At 34.3% G+C, this 19629-nt stretch overlaps 1 protein-coding gene across 1 annotated transcript in view; it reads left to right on the top strand.

Moving 5' to 3' along the window:
• The window catches only part of LOC115874403 (muscleblind-like protein 3), a 705900-nt gene that overhangs the window by 133709 nt on the left and 552562 nt on the right, over positions 1–19629 (top strand). The gene's annotated exons all lie outside the window — the stretch shown is intronic.

Raw genomic sequence — 19629 nt, 5'->3', positions numbered from 1 at the left:
GTATAGCAGGAATATTAGTAATACAATAATAGCAATAGGCTCCTTAAAACCTAAATAAACTATAACAAATAAGTAACTATAAACATTAGGTACCGGTTAAATACCTATAACCATAGGTATCTGATTTTCTGAAGCTATTCTTTACAGAATTTTTAAATCTGTCAGATTTTGATAAAATTTCGTCAAACACGCTCAAAAATTAATTTTTGTCGCCCAGCAATTTAGATTTTCGGGTTTGTTCTGCCACTTACAAACTGTTTTTTTCCATTCCGATTTCATCGGTTTGAAGACGCTAACGTCAGCAGGCTGAAGCATGTGGGTGATGTTAGGTGGAAAAGCATATAAAATTATTTCATTATTGTGGCACCACTCACTAATTGTCATAGTGAGATGGGATTTATGCCCATCCACAAACAGGATAAAAGGCCTCCGAATATTTTCTGTAATCAGCCATTTGTTAAAATCATTATTGATAAATTCAAAAAATACGTCAGATGTCATCCATCCTCTTTCTGACATTCCTAACACCCAACCGCTCGGCAGATTGGCAAAAACAGCCCTGGGAAGTTGCACATAAGGGAATAACAGAAGTGGAGGACCAAATTTTCCTTCGGCGTTGAACATAAATCGGGCTTCCTCAGAAGATCGGGTACTCTTCCTTTGATTCTATTCTGGATCGTCGCCCTTGGTACATTAAATCTTCGACTGGCCTCCCTTATTTTCACTTTCTTTTCCCGGATCTCACGCAGAGCAATCTTGAGATCTTCCTCTGTGTATTGGTACATCCTCCTTTTCATCCTTGATACTTTAAGTCGTATCAAGACGGTTTTATTACCCTGGGTTTTATTTCTCCTAGTTTCCCTAGCCATTGAGAAAAATCAAAAGGATTAGAGTTGGTTAGCGGCTGAGAACCGAAATCTACAGTGATCTTGGTTCTCGGCCACACTATTTTTCATGGTGGCCGAGAAACGCTAGTTCTCGGTCACTATTTTTAAACATAATTTTTGATTAAATTATATTTTATATTCGAATTAATTTAGCGGCCGCAATCTAATAATTAAAAAGCAATAATATAAGTAAATAAAAAAATAACAAACACAAGACAAAATATGTTTTTTTATAGTTTTTTTTAAGATTGAAAAATAACTTTTTATACTGACTCTCGGCCATGTTGGCCGAGAACTAAAAGAGCGTGTTTTTTAATTACTGGTTTGCGGCCACTGAAAATTTTAACTAAAAACCCAACTTTTGCTTAGTTTTGACATATATTTACATGTTTTTACCCTTCCCCCATCATATATAATACATTACAAGTACCTAGAGTAAAAAAATAATAAAATACTTACTATTTTGTAGCTTCACACTAGTAAGCAAATTTACATTTGAAACACTACCTATGTTGTTCTGTTGTGTGTCCAAGAACTGTGGATTTTTCGCACGCTTATTAGTTGCAGCTCCATCTTAACCCCTACTACTTGCGATAGATAAATGATACATGAATCTATTTTACCATTTGGACTGGATAAACGGCGATTAAATTAACTAATATTTAGCTTTAAATCCTAAAAAGGCCGAGGACCAGTGCTGGCCGGATAGCCAGTGCACTGACCCTATATTAATTACGGTTAGGATTAGAACCTTTGATGTTATAACAGCAAAATAAAACATTAATTCACCACAAGACACCAAACCATGTTAACGTGGTTAGTGTGGTTAGCGAAACGTTCGTCCAATGTTAAAAATAATGTTTTTTAATGTATTGTGGTGAATTAGTGTATAACCAGGTGTATAAATAAATTTAACTGTCCGACTTACATTAAAAATGCTTGAATAAATTTACCAGGTCATAGAATGAATTGCTACTTCATCATCCGTGTCATTAGTTTGAATTGCTTTGTTCACAACTCATCAACTCGATCAAACAGAACTTCATAAACTGCATAAATCAGTATAAGAGGCAGTCTTCAGCTGTAAAGAGAAATTACAACATTTAAAATGAGTTGTATAAGTTAAAAAAAAGAAAAAGTCACATAGAAGTGAAATTTTATAAAAAAAAAACATAGTACCTACTTAGTGATTATCTGGATGTTGAAATTATATACTTTGTTCAAACATTAATACAGTTTATTTTTTACTGATTTCTCCAACAATGCACCTCCATTCATTAACACGATATAATGTGTAACACAGTGTTGCCACAAATTTTCGAGCGAATTTCTTTCTCAACTTTGCAAAAAATTCCAGGCCTTGTGAAAAATCTCGAAACTTCGTGTATTTTACCCTCGATTTTACCTATTTTATAAAAACAAAAAAAAATTAAAAGCTTATTTCTGGTAATTTTTCACAGGACACAGATGTGTTTAAATAAATCCTTTATTAAAAAAAATAACACCCATCAAAAATGCTGTGGTTGATACTCGACAGCATTATAAAGTATGTTTCAAAAAATTCATTGCTTACAATGGCTGCTCGAACCGAGAATAACTAATCGTGCAAGTCGCCAGGATCAGCTGACTTATTAGATATTTTTTCCGTTCACTTATTTATTTCTTTTCAACTTTTCAACATAAAGAACTTTGGTTTAGTTATGGTATGTGTATAATAAGACGTGTGTTAAAAGATAAAAATGAATCTATTATATTTTTGTCAATGTCTAAATCTTTCGAATTGCGAACTTTTTGACAGCAGCATTGCTTTAACCTTTAAGTACTAACACCCCGTCTCACAGACACAAAGGACTAGCTGGACATATGACATCTCCTCTCCTCTCCACTTCTAATTATCATCCAACTATGTAATTTCAATACGCATCAAAACAAGTTAAAGGCCGGCAGGGCAATTTGCGAAAGTGTGTAGTTTTCGAAATATTTTAGTTCAAACTGTCGATGCCGTCTGACAGACGGAGTGTTAGCGTTAGCGTAAGTTTTTTTTAAATTTGTGGAATGAATCAAGAACCTAGTAGCTCAAAACATGTAAAGTATGGCAAGAAAGATTACAAGGATACTCTTCTAAAGTGGTTTGAAGGACTGGCAGCGATAATAGCAAAATAGTGACAAAGAATCCGAATGTAGCGAAAATTTTGCCATAGAGAGCGATCATAATTCTGAATTCAAATTAGAAGGTAAAAAAAACGGTTTTTAACTAATATCTAATGGTATGTAGCTGTGTATGTTTTGATATAGGTGATGAAAATATGGATGTGAACGATCAGTAAACTAATATCGAAGAAAGTGAACAGAACAATTTGTTTGGAATGCGCAAAAAAGTGTGTAGGGAACAAGCCCATCTTTAGGCATTGTCATTTTTTTATTCTTTATATTTTCTTTTGCTTTTTTGTGCTTAATAGATAGGTTTTTATATGCTAAATATAATAATCAATATATTTTTTCATTTTCCTTTCGCTTTTTTTTCTATCTCGATGAGAAACAAAGATATGTCAAAAATTCAAAATTAGTACTTATATTTCAAAAATATAAAACATGTTCGCATAATATAAGCATTAGATATTTTTTTTCTGTAGTTTTAATGCTAATGATTCACTCCACTTACAAAAAATCTGTTAGACACGAACAAAATATGATTTTTTTTTAATGCGTCTCTCAGACGGTCTGTTAGTATAGGCGCGACTATTTCAATATGTTAGTACTTAAGGGTTAAGCTTGATTTTCATGCATCCGTTATACGTTGATACGATGGTCCGACGGTGCTCTGATTGGTCATAGCGTTTTCGCGCCACTTTCCGTAAATATTTTACTTCAGCCCGTCAACGGACCCGTTCGTACGATAACGGACGTTTTGACACTTTTTTGATAAATTTAATTTAACTTTAATAAATATAAGTAAAATAGCAAAATCGTCATGGAAACGAAAATATAAAATAACACCAACGTTTATCCGATGAACGGACTCATGAAAATGCAATAAATTTAAAAACTGCGTTATTTTCTAACCAATCAAAGTTTTTAAATTCAATCAATAAAATTAATATCGTATCAACGTATCGTCGGACAACGGATGCATGAAAATCAACCTTGAAACTGCGGCATCATTAATTAAACACCGTTAAAGTGAAAAAAATATATTTAGGAAAAACAATAAATACTCCTACTACATATTTTAACAATTTTTATTGTGCAAAACTGCCAAAACCCTTATATTGTCTTCTTTTTGACAAAATTTGACTGTAAAATCCTTCTTATTGAAGGAAATCCTTCAATTGTGGCAACACTGGTGTAACATTACAAAATTGTTGGATTTAAAAAAAAGATATTTAGTTACGGGATAAAATTATTTATTTATACTTAAGTAATCTTTCATAATAAAAACAAACTCAGAATAACATTTGTTTTTGTACGTTCCTTCAAAGCAAATAAAGGCTTAACTGTCCTTAATGAGCTGAGGTATCTAAAAAATTCCAGAGTTTTTGATCTTTATTGACCTCTTTTAATCAGGTGCTGGAAAAATAATCAAATTATTTTTGTCGCCATGCACCAGAGGTACAGAAATATTCACTTGGGTTATATTTAGACTGTTGAGAAAATAGACCAATCGGAGTTAACGAAAAATATACACAGAAACCTTAGTTCCTTTTCATCTTGTGTTTTGTCTGCTTATCTCAATTTATTTTAAAGCACAATAATTTTAATACAAATGATAGGCAATAATCATTCCTCTGCATAAAGGAGGAGACAAAGATGAAGCTTCTAACTATCGCCCAATTGCACTCCTTCCAACGCTATCTAAGATCATAGAAAGGTTGGTTAAAAGAAGGCTGGTATCTTTTCTGTTTAAGTACAAAATACTTACTGAATATCAATTTGGATTTCTAAGCAACAAGTCCACAAATGACGCTATGTTTTCCCTCCTTAATAAAGTTTACTCCAGCCTAAACAACCATCATTCTACAGCAACAATTTTCTGTGATTTTTCTAAGGCGTTCGATTGTGTAAATCATAAGATCTTAATTAATAAACTGCAGCACTATGGGTTCAGGGGATCATCTCTCGAATGGTTTAAGTCATATCTGAGCAACAGAAGTCAACTTGTGAGGGTGGATACCACGTTGTCTTCTAGCAAGCCAATAGAATGTGGAGTACCACAAGGCTCAGTACTAGGCCCTATTTTGTTTCTTCTTTTTATTAACGACATTGCTAACATAAACATCAGTGGCAAAATATGTCTTTTTGCGGATGACACTAGCATCAGTTGGAGCAACAAGGACATCACGGCACTTCATAGGATTATATCAAATGACTTAATCACCATTAAATCTTGGTGCAATTCGAACCTCCTAAGTTTCAACATTTCTAAAACTAAAGCTTTGTCGTATAAAAACTCGTTGCAGCTTTTTGTACTTAACAACACCACCATTGACGTCGTCAAATCTGTAAAATTCTTAGGGCTTGTTGTGGACAATTCTCTGAAATGGGACATACATATGGAAGCTTTGTCGGAAAAATTGAGCTCTGCCTGTTTTGCATTAAGGTCTGTTTCTAAGGAGCTTAACTTGTCAGTGGCTAAAACTGTTTATTATGCACTTTTTGAGTCGCACCTCAGGTATGCCCTTCCATTCTGGGGTATGTGTTGTGCGACTCAATTTGACCGCATTTTCAGGCTCCAGAAGAGAGCTGTTCGATATTCACTGGGATTATACAGCAGAACTCATTGCCGGGACTTTTTAAAAAAATAAAAATATTGACTCTTCCTTCCTTATTTATATTTGAATCCGTTTGCCTAATACGTAAACATGTATCAGCTTCTCAAGAAAGGCCATCTCACACTTATCCACTCAGGAACGTGGAGCAAGATCATACCTACTATCATATCTACCTACCACACGCTCAGAGTTAGTTAAAAGTTCAATATTATACAACTCGAAAAAAATGCACAATCACCTGCCATTTGAAATCAAATCCATAACATCATTTTTTTCATTTCGCAAAGAATTGAACTCTTATTTACTAGACAAGGCTTTCTACGCCGTAAATGAATTATATTTTGAAAATAAAATTTGATCTTGTAAACACTGGTCTACTGTTTGCTATTGCTATATTTACTAATGACATCGAAATGAATTTATTTAGAGGTCATTGATATTTTACTATAAACTAGCTAAATATTTTTGAATATTATTTTTATTTTTTGTTCTTTGACATTATAACCATTTATAAATGTTTATTTTAACAATAAGACTGACAATATTATTTGTATAATGTTTTGTATTATCTTTTCTTTGTTTGTTTGTGTACCTTGTTTTTTTACTTTGTTTGTTAGTTTACCTTTGTCTACAAATTGAAAAATTTTTTGACAATAAAGGCATTTATTTATTTATTATTTATTTAATATAAAGAATACAGAATTCTTATTTTCCTTGATTTAATTGATGTTCCACAAAACACGAAATAAAGTTATTTTATAGTTGACTTTATTATACAAAGTTTATTAATGCATTTCTCATGTTCAAATAAATTATTTTTATAATGCTAAAAATAAATGTCGAATTATTCGCTTAGATAAAACCGTTAAATATAGTTTAATATGTTTTCGAAAAATTGGCATCCTTTATTATCTTGTCAAATAATCTATTTAGGTTTTAAAATATTATAGTCTATGGTAATCACCACAGTAGACATGGTTAGTGTTTTGTGTTCACAAAGTTAGGCGTGTCAAAATTACTTATCTAAAGGTTAATAATCTTTGCAAACTGAGGTTTCCATTATCTAGCCTATGTAAATTTGTAAAATTCTCGTGACGAAATTATGCTAATATTAATAATTTTTTTATTGGGTGTAGTTCGGGAATATAAGTAGATATAAAAGTAAAATAAAGTAAATATTTAAACATTTGTTTCTCAAATTTGCATTGTATATTTCCGTTTATTAAACATTAAATATAGTTATTGAGGTTTTGTTGGTATTGTAGTTGAACCGACATAGATATTATAAAATCGGGCAAACACATTTTATTATCCAAATTTATAATAATAATAAATCGATATCATCATCATTCTCAGCTTATTCAACCATTTCCTATTATGGTGTAGCCTTCCCTCACATACTTAGATAATCTTTTTCTAGTTGGGCCCATTCTTGTATCCCCGCTAATTACCTAATAAGGTCTCATCTCAGCTTTGGTCTTCCTCTAGGTCTCTAATTCCTGCTATCCTATGTACCGTGCTGTAATTTTTTGGTCCATCTGTTATCCGTCCCTCTTGTCAGGTGTCCTGCCGATTGCCACTTGAGGGATTTGATTCTGTGGATAACATTTATTACCTGAGTCTTTTGTCGTATCCACTCTATTCTTTTACGGTCTTTCTTGATTAGTCCCAGCATATTTTGTTCCAGTTAGCGTTGTGTGACCTGCAGTTTTCTAATAATGTCCGTTTTAAGAGTCCATCAGGTTTCGCATGCATAGGTTATGACTGGTAGTACACATTTGTCGATATAACTTTGGAAATTCAAAGAAGTGCGTTATATTGTAATCAATGAATCTACTATATACTTCTGTATGTGAGAATTTTTATCTAAATTATGTCTGTAACTTTGTTTGTCCTTGCCATATTCAGAAGATTTTAAATTTTTATTCGTTTTTGTACATTGGTAGGTACTTGGTTAAAGGAATCGTAACATGTACCTGTAGCACGTACCCCTATCATGAGGCAGAAATCTACGCTATCGCAATATGTATTTCGAATGTATGTATACAAGAAACAGCCATCTTATTCGATAGTCAAGCAGCCTTAAAAACGATTAACTTAGTAATCATCAATTCGAAGTCGATCAAAGAATGCATAGAGAAGCTGAAGAAATTAGGCAAAGACAATAGGACAAGATCTTTTTTCCTTAAATATAAAATACTTACTACCCATCAATTTGGATTTCTAAGTAACAGTTGCACAAATGATGCTATGTTCGACCTTTTTAATAATGTATACTCTAGCCTGAATAACCATCATTCTACAGCTACAATTTTCTGCGATTTCTCTAAGGTTTTCGATTGTGTAAATCATAATATCTTAATTAACAAATTGCAATACTATGGTTTCAGGGGAGTGCCGCTCGAATGGCTTAAGTCATATCTTGGCAACCGAAGGCAGCTTGTGAGGATTGATACGTCTATGTCTTCTTGTAAGCCTATAGAATGTGGTGTCCCTCAGGGTTCAGTACTTGGCTCTATTTTGTTTCTGGTGTTTATCAACGATATTGCAAATCTAGACATTAGCGGTAAAATCTGCCTCTTTACGGACGATACTAGTTTCACTTGGAGCGGCCCAGATGTTGCGGCACTATATGATACTATATCCAGTGACTTACGCACCATTAAATCTTGGTGCGATTCTAATTTCCTATGCCTCAACCTATCAAAAACTAAAGTTTTGTCATATAAAAGTACTATACAACCTTTTGTACTTAATAACATCACTATTGACGTCGTGAAATTCTTAGGACTTGTTGTAGACAACTCGTTAAAATGGGACTTTCACATCGAAGCTCTATCAAAGAAACTAAGCTCTGCCTGTTTTGCGCTAAGATCAGTTTCTAAGGAACTTAACTTCTCAACCTCTAGAATAGCCTATTATGCCCTTTTTGAGTCACATCTTCGTTATGCCCTTCCGTTCTGGGGTACTTGCTGCGCAACAAAATTTGATCGTATTTTCAGACTTCAAAAGAGAGCAGTTCGATATTTATTGGGACTGAACAGTAGAACTCACTACCAGAATTTCTTTAAACATTTCAAAATACTGACTCTTCCTTCTTTATTCACTTTTGAATCCGTTTGCTTATTCCGCAAGCACATATATCTGCTATTCCCGAAAGGCCATCTCATAACTATCCAGTTAGGAATGCGGAGCACGATCTTTATCTGCCAACCCCGAGCTCAGAACTAGTTAAAGGTTCAATACTGTACAATGCCAAAAAATGTACAATCATCTGCCTTTCAATAGCAAGTCGCTTTCATTCTTTCCCGCATTTCGCAAAGCTCTAAAATCATACTTACTGCAGACAGCCCTATATATGGTAAACGACTTTTTTGTTAATGACTTAAATTTTTTTGAATTGTATTATTTGTATTGTGAAATGTTTGTTGTTTGTATTTTTTGTGCTTTTTTTTGTTTTGTGAGTGCTTTGTCGATGAAGCCGTTTTAGCTTTTTGTACAGTAAAGCGTTGTTTGTTGTTGTTAATATTGTCCTCCTCTGAAAGCTGAACTCAAGAATCTGGGAGACTCAGTAGATTGAAGCTAAGAAACAACGGCGAATGTAGATTCTGTGGTGAAAATAGGGAAACACCGGAACACATCAGTGAATAAACCAAGCCGACAACCATTCGTACTATAAATTTTGGTACGACTAATATTGGAGATGGAGAACTAACCTCTGTAAAACCGTCCCAAATACTGGCTTTTGTCAAAGCCTTGAGATTGTATGATGAGTTATAGGCCCGAGTTACCTGTTAGTTTACTTACAATAGATCTCCCATAATCAAATCTACAACGCTGCCTTTTTGTTCGTGTTACACGCGACACAGACATTTATTAACACGTTCGGTGTGTGACATTTCGGGCTTCATTAACTTTGTATTCGTTACGTAGGCTCGGCGAATGGAATATACAGAGCGCGCGCGAGTTTGAAATGATGTTGCGGCAAATCAAATTAGATAGTTTATTAGGAATAGGCCGTGCGGCTCCATCAATGCGTAATTTAATCGGCAACGGCATGGCAGCGTCGTAATTAGTGTCGCATTGCCGCCATAATTAGAGAGCGAAATTGGTTTAAACGCGGTTTTAGTAATGCGGATTACGTCCCGCCGGGACGAAACATTCCGACCGCTCTCTTAAAAATTAATAGACTGTTTAATCCGGTATTTTATTGCGCGATACGATACGGAGACGTCGATAATAACCGTGCGCGGCTTTTGCCGACCGGTGCGTGATGTATGCGATTGACTATCTTATCGAGTCAGGCTTACAAATTAAAAGTAAATAATTCAAGAGTCTTCGTTAAGTTGGTTAGGATAATATGAAGTTTCATCCAAGGTATAAACGAAATTTTCATATTAAAAATTATAGTTCATTGGAATTAACATACAATAGCAAAATAAAACACTAAATCACCACAATACACCAAAACACTTTTACTTTTACACTGGACGCGCGTTTCGCTAACCATGTTAGCATCATCAGCAGATGATTATAAACTAAAATACAATCTTAAATTGGAGCGTTTATATACTCGCTCAGTGGGCACAGAGTGGGCGTGGCAAGATCTAGCCAACCGAGTCAGAACCCACCGAGCGTAACAGTTAGATTTCCGCCGCTAGAGTAGTAGGAACAAAGAACTTGAAGGAATTGGACCGTTGTCTCTGTTCATACTATCTTTACATTTATTGATTCTGATGCTTTCATATGCATCTAATTGCCTGTAATTTGAGACTTGTTTAAGTAATTTTAAGTTATTAAGATCTATACAATGTTCTTTATCAACAATATGTTCGGCAACGCAAGATTTATCATATCTTATCTGAGCTAAATGTTCTTTAAATCTAGTTCTAGACCAGGTCTAAAAGGAATTTTAAGAATGTCAATTATAAACTTGTGTATAGTGCTAATAATAAACTACAACAATTATTAGGTAATCCAATGGATAAAACACCTCTACTGGAAAGGTCGGGTATTTATGAAATTTCTTGTAAAGATTGTAATCAGAAATATGTTGGGCAAACTAGAAGATCAATATTAACTAGATTTAAAGAACATTTAGGTCAGATAAGATATGGTAGACCTGATAAATCTTGCGTTGCCGAACATATTGTTGATAAAGAACATTGTATAGATCTTAATAACTTAAAATTACTTAAACAAGTCTCAAATTACAGGCAATTAGATGCATATGAAAGCATCAAAATTAATAAATGTAAAGATAGTATGAACAGAGACAAGGGTCCAATTCCTTCAAGTTCTTTGTTCCTACTACTCTAGTGGCGGAAATTTAACTGTTACGCTCGGTGGGTTCTGACTCGGTTGGCTAGATCTTTCCACGCCCACTCTGTGCCCACTGAGCGAATATATAAACGCTCCAATTTTAGATTGTATTTTAGTTTATAATCATCTGATGATGATGCTAACATGGTTAGCGAAACGCGCGTCCAGTGTAAAGGTAAAAGTGTTTTGGTGTATTGTGGTGATTTAGTGTTTTATTTTGCTGTGTAACACCAAAGGTTCCAACCCTCAACTGTAATAACATACAATAGTTAAACCAAAACTATATAACTATAGTTTCAAATTGAGCAAATCATTATTTAATATTAAGATTCCATTATTTTAGTTCAAAATTAAGTTAATATTAAAATAAAAATTGCCTGCTCTAATCGGGAGTAACTCAATTTTTAATTGTAAACTTCTAATTTCATCAAACTAAAATTGTTAACTTAAAATAAAGATATTTCTTGAGAAAGTGGCATGCTTTGGCGTTTAAATTTACGAACATTTATAATTGTATCATTTTTGCTTGAAATGAGAATATGCACTCTAAATTCAAGCAAATAAGTTAGAAGATGTTCGATACTCAATCTTTGTTTTTTTTTGTGTAGTTACTGAAACATTTCAATTATTTAGTGGTAGGTGTGATTGCAGCAACAACGCGCAGCAAGCAATAAAAATTTTCCCGGAAAGGTTGGAATCCGACGCATTAATGTCAGTGAATGCAGCGTATCGGCAATTGGGGCCGGTACTTCCCGAGGCAATGCAAAGCCGGCCATATATAACGACGATAACGTCATCGGCAACGCACGGACCGTCTTCCTCGCGTTTAATTTCTTTGCGTAGGTTGGCACCACCTCTGATAACGAGTTAAATAAATATTTAACCGCGGATTCCCGGCTGTAGGCCGCCATGTTAATTTTACGACGAGTACGATAAACCGTTGATTGAGGAAATAAGAAGATCGGCAATTTTATGGGCGATTTCGTGGCACAAAACCTGCCCGAGATGTAGCTGGCGTTACCGTCAACCTGTCCGAGAATTCCGAGATTTAGTTTAGCTCTGCGCCACTGCGCGTTGATGGCCGTTTACAGCGCAGCGGATAAAGAATACTGTGCCGTAGTTCTGCTTTCAGTCGACAGACAGTCGCGAGACAGTGTTGCCGGAACTACTGATTAATCCGAAGATTTACGGATTTTGTGTACAGTACGTTAATGATACGGATTTTCTATCATTAAAACAATTTAATATAATATTATATGATTAAACAAAGAACGGCAATAGAGTTGGATTCGAAATGAAGATCGCTGTTATTTCATATGTAAAATATTATGGTAAATGTCAATAATAGTTATTTCCAAGACAACTAAACGACTTTTTTTTCGATAATACGACATAACATTCAGTATCTATAAAAGAAATTTTATTTTTGTTTTTTATTCTCTGTTTAACACGAATAAATTTTCAATACATAAACGCGGATTTTTCATCCAAAGATATTCTCGTCTAACGTATTACAGGTATTAGGTACACAATTTAATATGGCAACACTGTCGCTTTCAGATCCACACTGTCTTCGATATGCCTTCGCTGACCGAATTAGAGAAAATGAGTGTTTTATGCTTTGACCGCAGAACGATTGGTGACTCCACCGTACAGCACTTGAGACGTAAGGGGAAGTCGCCCATTAGGTTGTGTATCTTCCCAATTCTCTCAATCAAAGGTTGAACGATAATAAAATTGAGAGGCTGGTTTACTAGTATTCACCTTCTATACACTGAAAAAAAAGGATCTCTCAGTCGAAATGAATATGACTTTGACCCAAAAGATTGGCGCTTTTCAATAGGGCCAAGAACGACGTTTCTTTACCCAAAGCATTAACTATCTTTTCATAAGCTTTAAAAAATTACTTTAGAGAATAGAAGAATCTATCTGTCCAAAGTATTTCACTCTTGACCCAAAATTAATATGCAAAGAAGTTCTTGCTACAAGAACATAAGTCTCTTTGATTCATGCAAAAATTCTTGATTGAAAAATGACATTTCTTGATTAAAGAGACACTTTTCTTAAACCAATAGCGAATACCATTGACTGAACTAAAATTTATTTTGATCTAAGAGAAGTCTATACATCATATACAGGCATATTACGAGGTATATTATTTTCTGATAAATTTAAGTTTTCCTGGTCTGTAGTAAGTAAAGTGATATTATTTTCCTCGATAGTAGTTATTTCTGCTTCTTTACTCCTTGGTATTTTTTGGAGTGGTTCATCATTCTACAAATTACAAAAAAATGTTACATCACGATTAATCAAAGTAAAGCAAATAAATTATTAAAATTATAAGCTTTGGTCACATTTTGATTTTTTTAATACGACGACTTAAAATTCTAAAATTTTTGTAATTATTTGCATAAAAAAATCGATACCTATATTCTTATTCTATCTATAGTCACGCATGCATCATCTAAATAGGTGCATTAGGTAAATGTCTCTGACCTTCAAATATAGTAAATGAATGCTCTAATTTCCATTTTTTTAGAAACTCCTTTAAAGAATCCATATATCCTAAAATTTGTCCATAAAATATGACAAATGCATGTTAATAACGATCACTAATTTGTTATACGATATGCGTTTAAAAAGCAAATTATGCAAAATTCCAAGCAACAAAACCCGTGCGTACTATGATATGATGATCGGACTGCCGACTGATTGTATATACCCTCCTTCGTCATCGTCTTTGCGTGTCGTTATTATTTTTCATCAAAAGAGTATTTAGCTATTGGAAAAATGCCCATGTTTCTTGAATGAAGTACTTCCTAGCGTATTTTTCTTATTATTTTAAAACAAAGGAACTTGCACTTGGTTGAATGAAAATAGATTCAAGAGAAATTTTCGAACTTTTCAAGAGAACCAGTTTTCTTGAGTTAAGAGAGTTTTTCTTCAGGCAAAATATTTTCTTTTACGCTAAAATAAATTCTCTTGCTACCAAATTTTTTTTTTTCAAGAACGATGACGACTTTAGTTCAAGTCTATCTTTTTTATCAGTGTACGTTTTTTACTTTTGGTAATGTAATCCAATGATAATGAATGTAAACAAGAATGATTTTAGTCCGAGTAATGATGCGAAAATGGAGACAGATCCTCCAGCCTACACCTCACAGGTACCACAGCCGGAGGAAAGATCTTAGACTGTGAAGGGCACGGAGGGCGAAACTCCAACCGTGGAAGGGTGTGTACCCTCGGAGAAAGAAGATATGTTGTCAGAGGAATACCCTGTCCCCTCTACAACAGGGGTATGATGGGTTATAGACGGGGTGATGAGTTATAACTCCAGGAAGGGGGGCACAATAGATCTCTCACTCATTCTACATTCTAGTCTGAATAATTCACTTTGGATATACCTCTAAAGTGATACAGTTTAAATCCATCCAGCTTAAAGCCATAAAGTAGTTTGCATCGTCGTCGTATGTTCGTTTGGAAAACCGAAACCGAAGACCCGGTTTCGGTTTATTGCGTTTTCCCTCTCTTTCTTTTTTCTTCTTCGTGTCGAGCGCCTCTCTTTCTGTTCTCAGCCAAGGCCAAGAATTAATTGGCAAATATATCAAGAGGCAGCGGCCGAGCGCTGAATTTATTAGCCGGTCTAAAGTTATAAGCCGATGAGCCGCTCCGCGGAATACGATTTCTACAGAGGATGTTCTCCTGCTTATACGATATAGATGTATGGATTATACCAAATAAACTTTTAGTCACATGATTAAGCTTGACCGGCACAGCGTTGCCCACTTTTACATATTTTCTTTTAATCAAAATATTTTAGAAAACAAAAATAAATTAATTCTAAATATATAAACAGTTATTAGTTACATCAACAAAGTTCATCTCCTTAACAGCACTTAAGGGACATAAAGGGCCATTATGACTGCATTCCCGTTCAAAATATTCTAATAAGGAGTTTTTTTGTTAAAATGCTAGGTATCTTGTACACCTCGCACTACAAGCGGTTCTAAAAAGAACAATTTTTCATTGCAAGGTCTGCTAGTAAAAAAATTAAGCTTAAAGGATGATTCATGGTACACCGTGACGGGCCGGAGCCGTGCGACGGTGAAGGCACGGCCAAACATTGTCAAATGTTATTTATACTTATGCATTCATGCTAAGCCGAGCACGGTCCGAGCTTCGTTGGAACGCGTCCGTGCCCCGTCTAAGAAATGTCGGTGTACATTTTTCCTCGGATCCGCTACGGTCCGGCCCCGTTGCGGCAAACATAAATGAGCCGCCGCGGCTAAATACTCGTACTTCGTTCGTCTACGGGCCTATAGCGACTGTTTTCTAGCAGTGTTGCCGCACCCAACTTTTAGCGCGTACCACATTATAAACTAAAAATGTACCACTTTGGTACAATTTTTTAAAGCACAACAAAATACATCTGCAAATGACTTTAACCGGTTTGGTCGTTGTGAATTTCTTCATAAATTTCTACATAAAAAACTTCCTGGACAAAGACACAAATCGAGACGAAAAACATGAAATAGAAATTCAGAAAACCCAATTATAAGTATGTATAGGTTGAAGAAATCAAAGTAATTCTAATACTACACACGATACTTGGAAAACTTAAATTTTATTAAAAAAAAACGCAAATATAGAAGCATGTTAGAAACAGCAAGTTTTTTCTTCGGGTTATTTACTATAGGCAACCGTATAGACATTACAACGTTTATAATACGTCGTTAATTAATGCGGATTGTCTCCGAATGGTATCGGTAAGGGCGTTTAATGCAATATCAACGACAATAATTATTAAATATCTATTCATTTTCGGTGCGCGTGGGAAATAATTATTGTACCAAATCATCCTGGATTTGACAATGTAGTACCACTGTACCAAATAGAATTAAAAGTATCAAATTTGGTACAAATGTACCGCTGCGGCAACACTGTAACGTCATCTAGAATATAATCGGCACGGACATGATCCCCGTTGTCCACTCGGTGTAGCATATATTGAAGGCCCGGACGTGGCTCGGTGTCTACTTTACGGAACGTGCCCGGCTCGGGTACGGCCCGGTGTACCATGAATCATCCTTAAAGCATCACAACACAATTCGCTTGAACGAAAAACTCGTAATACAAAACTAAAGTGTCAAAACGAATCGAAATTTTGGTAAATAAATAAATAAATTTGGCAACTTGACATTTTTTACAGCAGAGCTATACTGATTAAAAAGATAGACTTGAACTGAAGTCGTCATCGCTCTTGAAAAAAAAAATTAGTGGCAAGAGAATTTATTTTAGCGTAAAAGAAAATATTTTGCCTGAAGAAAAACTCTCTTAACTCAAGAAAAATGGTTCTCTTGAAAAATTCGAAAATTTCTTTTGAATCTATTTTCATTCAACCAAGTGCAAGTTATAATTTTAATAATTTATTTGCTTTACTTTGAAATCGTGATGTAACATTTCTTTGTAATTTGTAGAGTGATGAACCACCCCAAAAAATACCAAGGAGTGAAGAAGCAGAAATAACTACTATCGAGGAAAATAATATCACTTTACTTACTACAGACCAGGAAAACCTAAATTTATCAGAAAATAATATACCTCGTAATATGCCCGTATATGATGTATATACTTCTCTTAGATCAAAATAAATTTTAGTTGAGTCTATAGTATTCGCTATTGGTTTAAGAAAAGTGTCTCTTTAATCAAGAAATGTCCCTTTTCAATCAAGAATTTTTCCATGAATCAAAGAGACTATTGTTCTTGTAGCAAGAACTTCTTTGCATATTCATTTTGGGTCAAGAGTGAAATACTTTGGACAGATAGATTCTGCTATTCTCTAAAGTAATTTTTTAAACTTATGAAAAGATAGTTAATGCTTTGGGCAAAGAAACGTCGTTCTTGGCCCTATTGAAAAGCGCCAAACTTTTGGGTTAAAGTCATACTCATTTCGACTGAGAGATCGTTTTTTTCAGTGTATCACCTGAATCCACAGCGGGAAATTCAAATTCCAGTTGGTCAGCCTAGCGCCGAATATGTCCATGGATGGCAACAATGTATTTAATAATCGCGCCCTCTATGACGTAACTAAAATTTTATTTGGTATCGCTTATAGACCGCTTATAGATCTATTCTGTCCTGCTGTCTTGCTGTATAACTCAACATATATTTGAGGATTTTAACAAAAGGCAGAAAAAATGTGTCTATTTTTATTTAATAGAATTTTATCTGCAATTTGATCCAAAACAAAAATTCTGAATGGAGAAAAATCGAAAAAAATAAAATAATCCCGATGAAATAAACACCGACTATCGATTTCGAACCTTCAACCGGAGGGAATAAACGGAAAAATCCGGGATTATGTTTGTCGGGCTTCAATTTCCACAAAATTACTGCTCCAATTAGTTGCCAAGTATGGTTTTCGAGGACGAAAATGTTGACGCTCTTTGACGTGAAATAAACAACATGAATATGCTATTCTAGAATTCGAAAAGCATTTCAGTTTTGTCTTAAAATCGATTTTCTGTACTCTTGTTTATGAGCCATTTTGAAGATGGTTAGAACATTAACTACATCTCATACCGTACCCATAAGGTTAAAACGGCGTACATTTTCGTATTCTACGTCTTCGAATTAGTATATAGCAACAGTTTTATCAAAATCGGTGACTTGACCAAAATCATTTTTTTTAGTATACCGGTTGCGTCTCGAAAGTGGCTCACCTCTATAACTTTTTTATTTTTTTTTAGATAAAAAACGAGATTTGGTATTTTAGTAGGTATATGACATAAATTAGGAATGATTGATATATTCAATTGTTTTCGGTCACTTCCGGTTTCACCGAAAATATCCGAATTTTTTATTTTTAAATGGCACCATCGATATTTTTTTACTTTATTCGATAGAAAATGACACTCTGAATAGAGTGCCATATCATATGTCAACTTTTGACATTTTCGCATATGGTTTATTTGAAATTATAACTTGCGGTTCGTAACGAAAATTTGACTCGAAATACCAAGTGTATGGTATCAAATTATTCGTAAAAAAAATCTTTTTCCAAATATGCTGATGAGCCACCCTCGTTCCATTTGAAAAAATTGAGATATCATTAAAAATACGATTTGGCCATTTTCTAACCGGCCAGGACAAGACTCTAAAATCATTAGAAGATCAAATCTATTTTTCCAAGGCTCCTTGATGAGAAGTAGTGTTTTTAACACAGCCATGGCATTCTAGATTAAAATTTAAAATTCAATTGTTTATTAAGTTTGAATGTCAAAAGTTGACATATGATAGATATGTCATTCTATTCAGAATGTCATTTTCTATCGAATAAAGTAAAAAATTACCGAGGGTGCCGTTTAAAAATCAAAAGTTGTGGTCATTTCCGGTGAAACAGGAAGTGACCAAAAACTACGAATTGAATACGTCAATCAATCCTAATTTTTGTCATATATTAACATACCGAATCTCGTTATACATACATACATATAAGATAAAAAAAAATAAAAAATAAAAAAGTTATAGGGGTGGGCCACTTTTGAGACGCACCCAGTATATATGGAAAAATGTCAAAAAATTGCCCATTTTTGGTCTTTCCTTTAATTATTTTTAAGGCTCTGAGAAAAATAGTTAATCTGGTTATAAAATTGTGAAAATTTCAGGGTACTTCAGTTTTGTAATCGATTTTGTGAACCCTTGTTTATTAGGCCAAAACTCGTCAATTTCTTGCTTTTTTTTTAACTATATTCAAGGCTCTTTGAAAACTAGTAAACTTATTCGTAAAATTTTGAAAATTTCAGTGTTCGTAGAAAATTTTATTTACTTTTTTCGTGAATCCATGTTTATGAGCGATTTTGTATTGGAGAATTTATGTAAAATCTTAGAAAATAATACACCTTGTCATAAAATTTTGAAGTGTTTTAAACAAGTTTTAAAAAACGAGAATCGTGACTTAAGAGGTAAAATTTGGCGTTTAAAACAATATAAAAACTGTCATAAACCTTAAAACATATTTTTTTTTGTATAAAATTAAGCTGCAAAAAACGCACAATAGTTGCCTAGAGAATGTGGGAACAATCGATACGATTTTTTTCGAAAATCGCCTGCGGCTCTTTTGAAAATCCGCTCAAGCCGAACTAAAAGCGACGGAAGAAGAGTCTCGCCGATCTACCACCGAGAAGAGAGAAAAGGAAGGAGAGAAGCCGAGAGATGACACCGTAATTTATACGATAAAGCGACTCGAAAAGGCGAACCTGTTCTATAAGCGATGAAATCCGCGCTTAGCAACAGATACAGACGTTTAACTGAGAGGGACCGGCTCATTGGAGCAGAGTGGAGCTGCGCGTAGTAAATTGGCAAATTGTTACGTAATTCTACCATGGACTAAATGCCATTTAGTTACATTTAGATATTTTCAATTCACTATATTAATGATTCGCCCGTAAACACAATCGGCACTCGCAATCTACACTAACCGGCACGAAAAAACGGGCACCTTAAAATTTTTATGTATTTTAAAGTTAAATACAGGGTGGTCCGAATTGTATTCCGGAAACTTCGGCAGCATATTTTGCACATAAAAACAAGTAAAAAAGTTCGTATAAATGTGTGTCCTAAAATGCTTAGTTTCGGCAAGTTTCGGAGAT

This window comes from Sitophilus oryzae, unplaced genomic scaffold, assembly GCF_002938485.1.
Source record: "Sitophilus oryzae breed Bouriz unplaced genomic scaffold, Soryzae_2.0 scaffold_1274_pilon_pilon, whole genome shotgun sequence".
Taxonomy (NCBI): domain Eukaryota; kingdom Metazoa; phylum Arthropoda; class Insecta; order Coleoptera; family Curculionidae; genus Sitophilus; species Sitophilus oryzae.
This window is presented reverse-complemented; position numbering and strand designations above follow the sequence as displayed.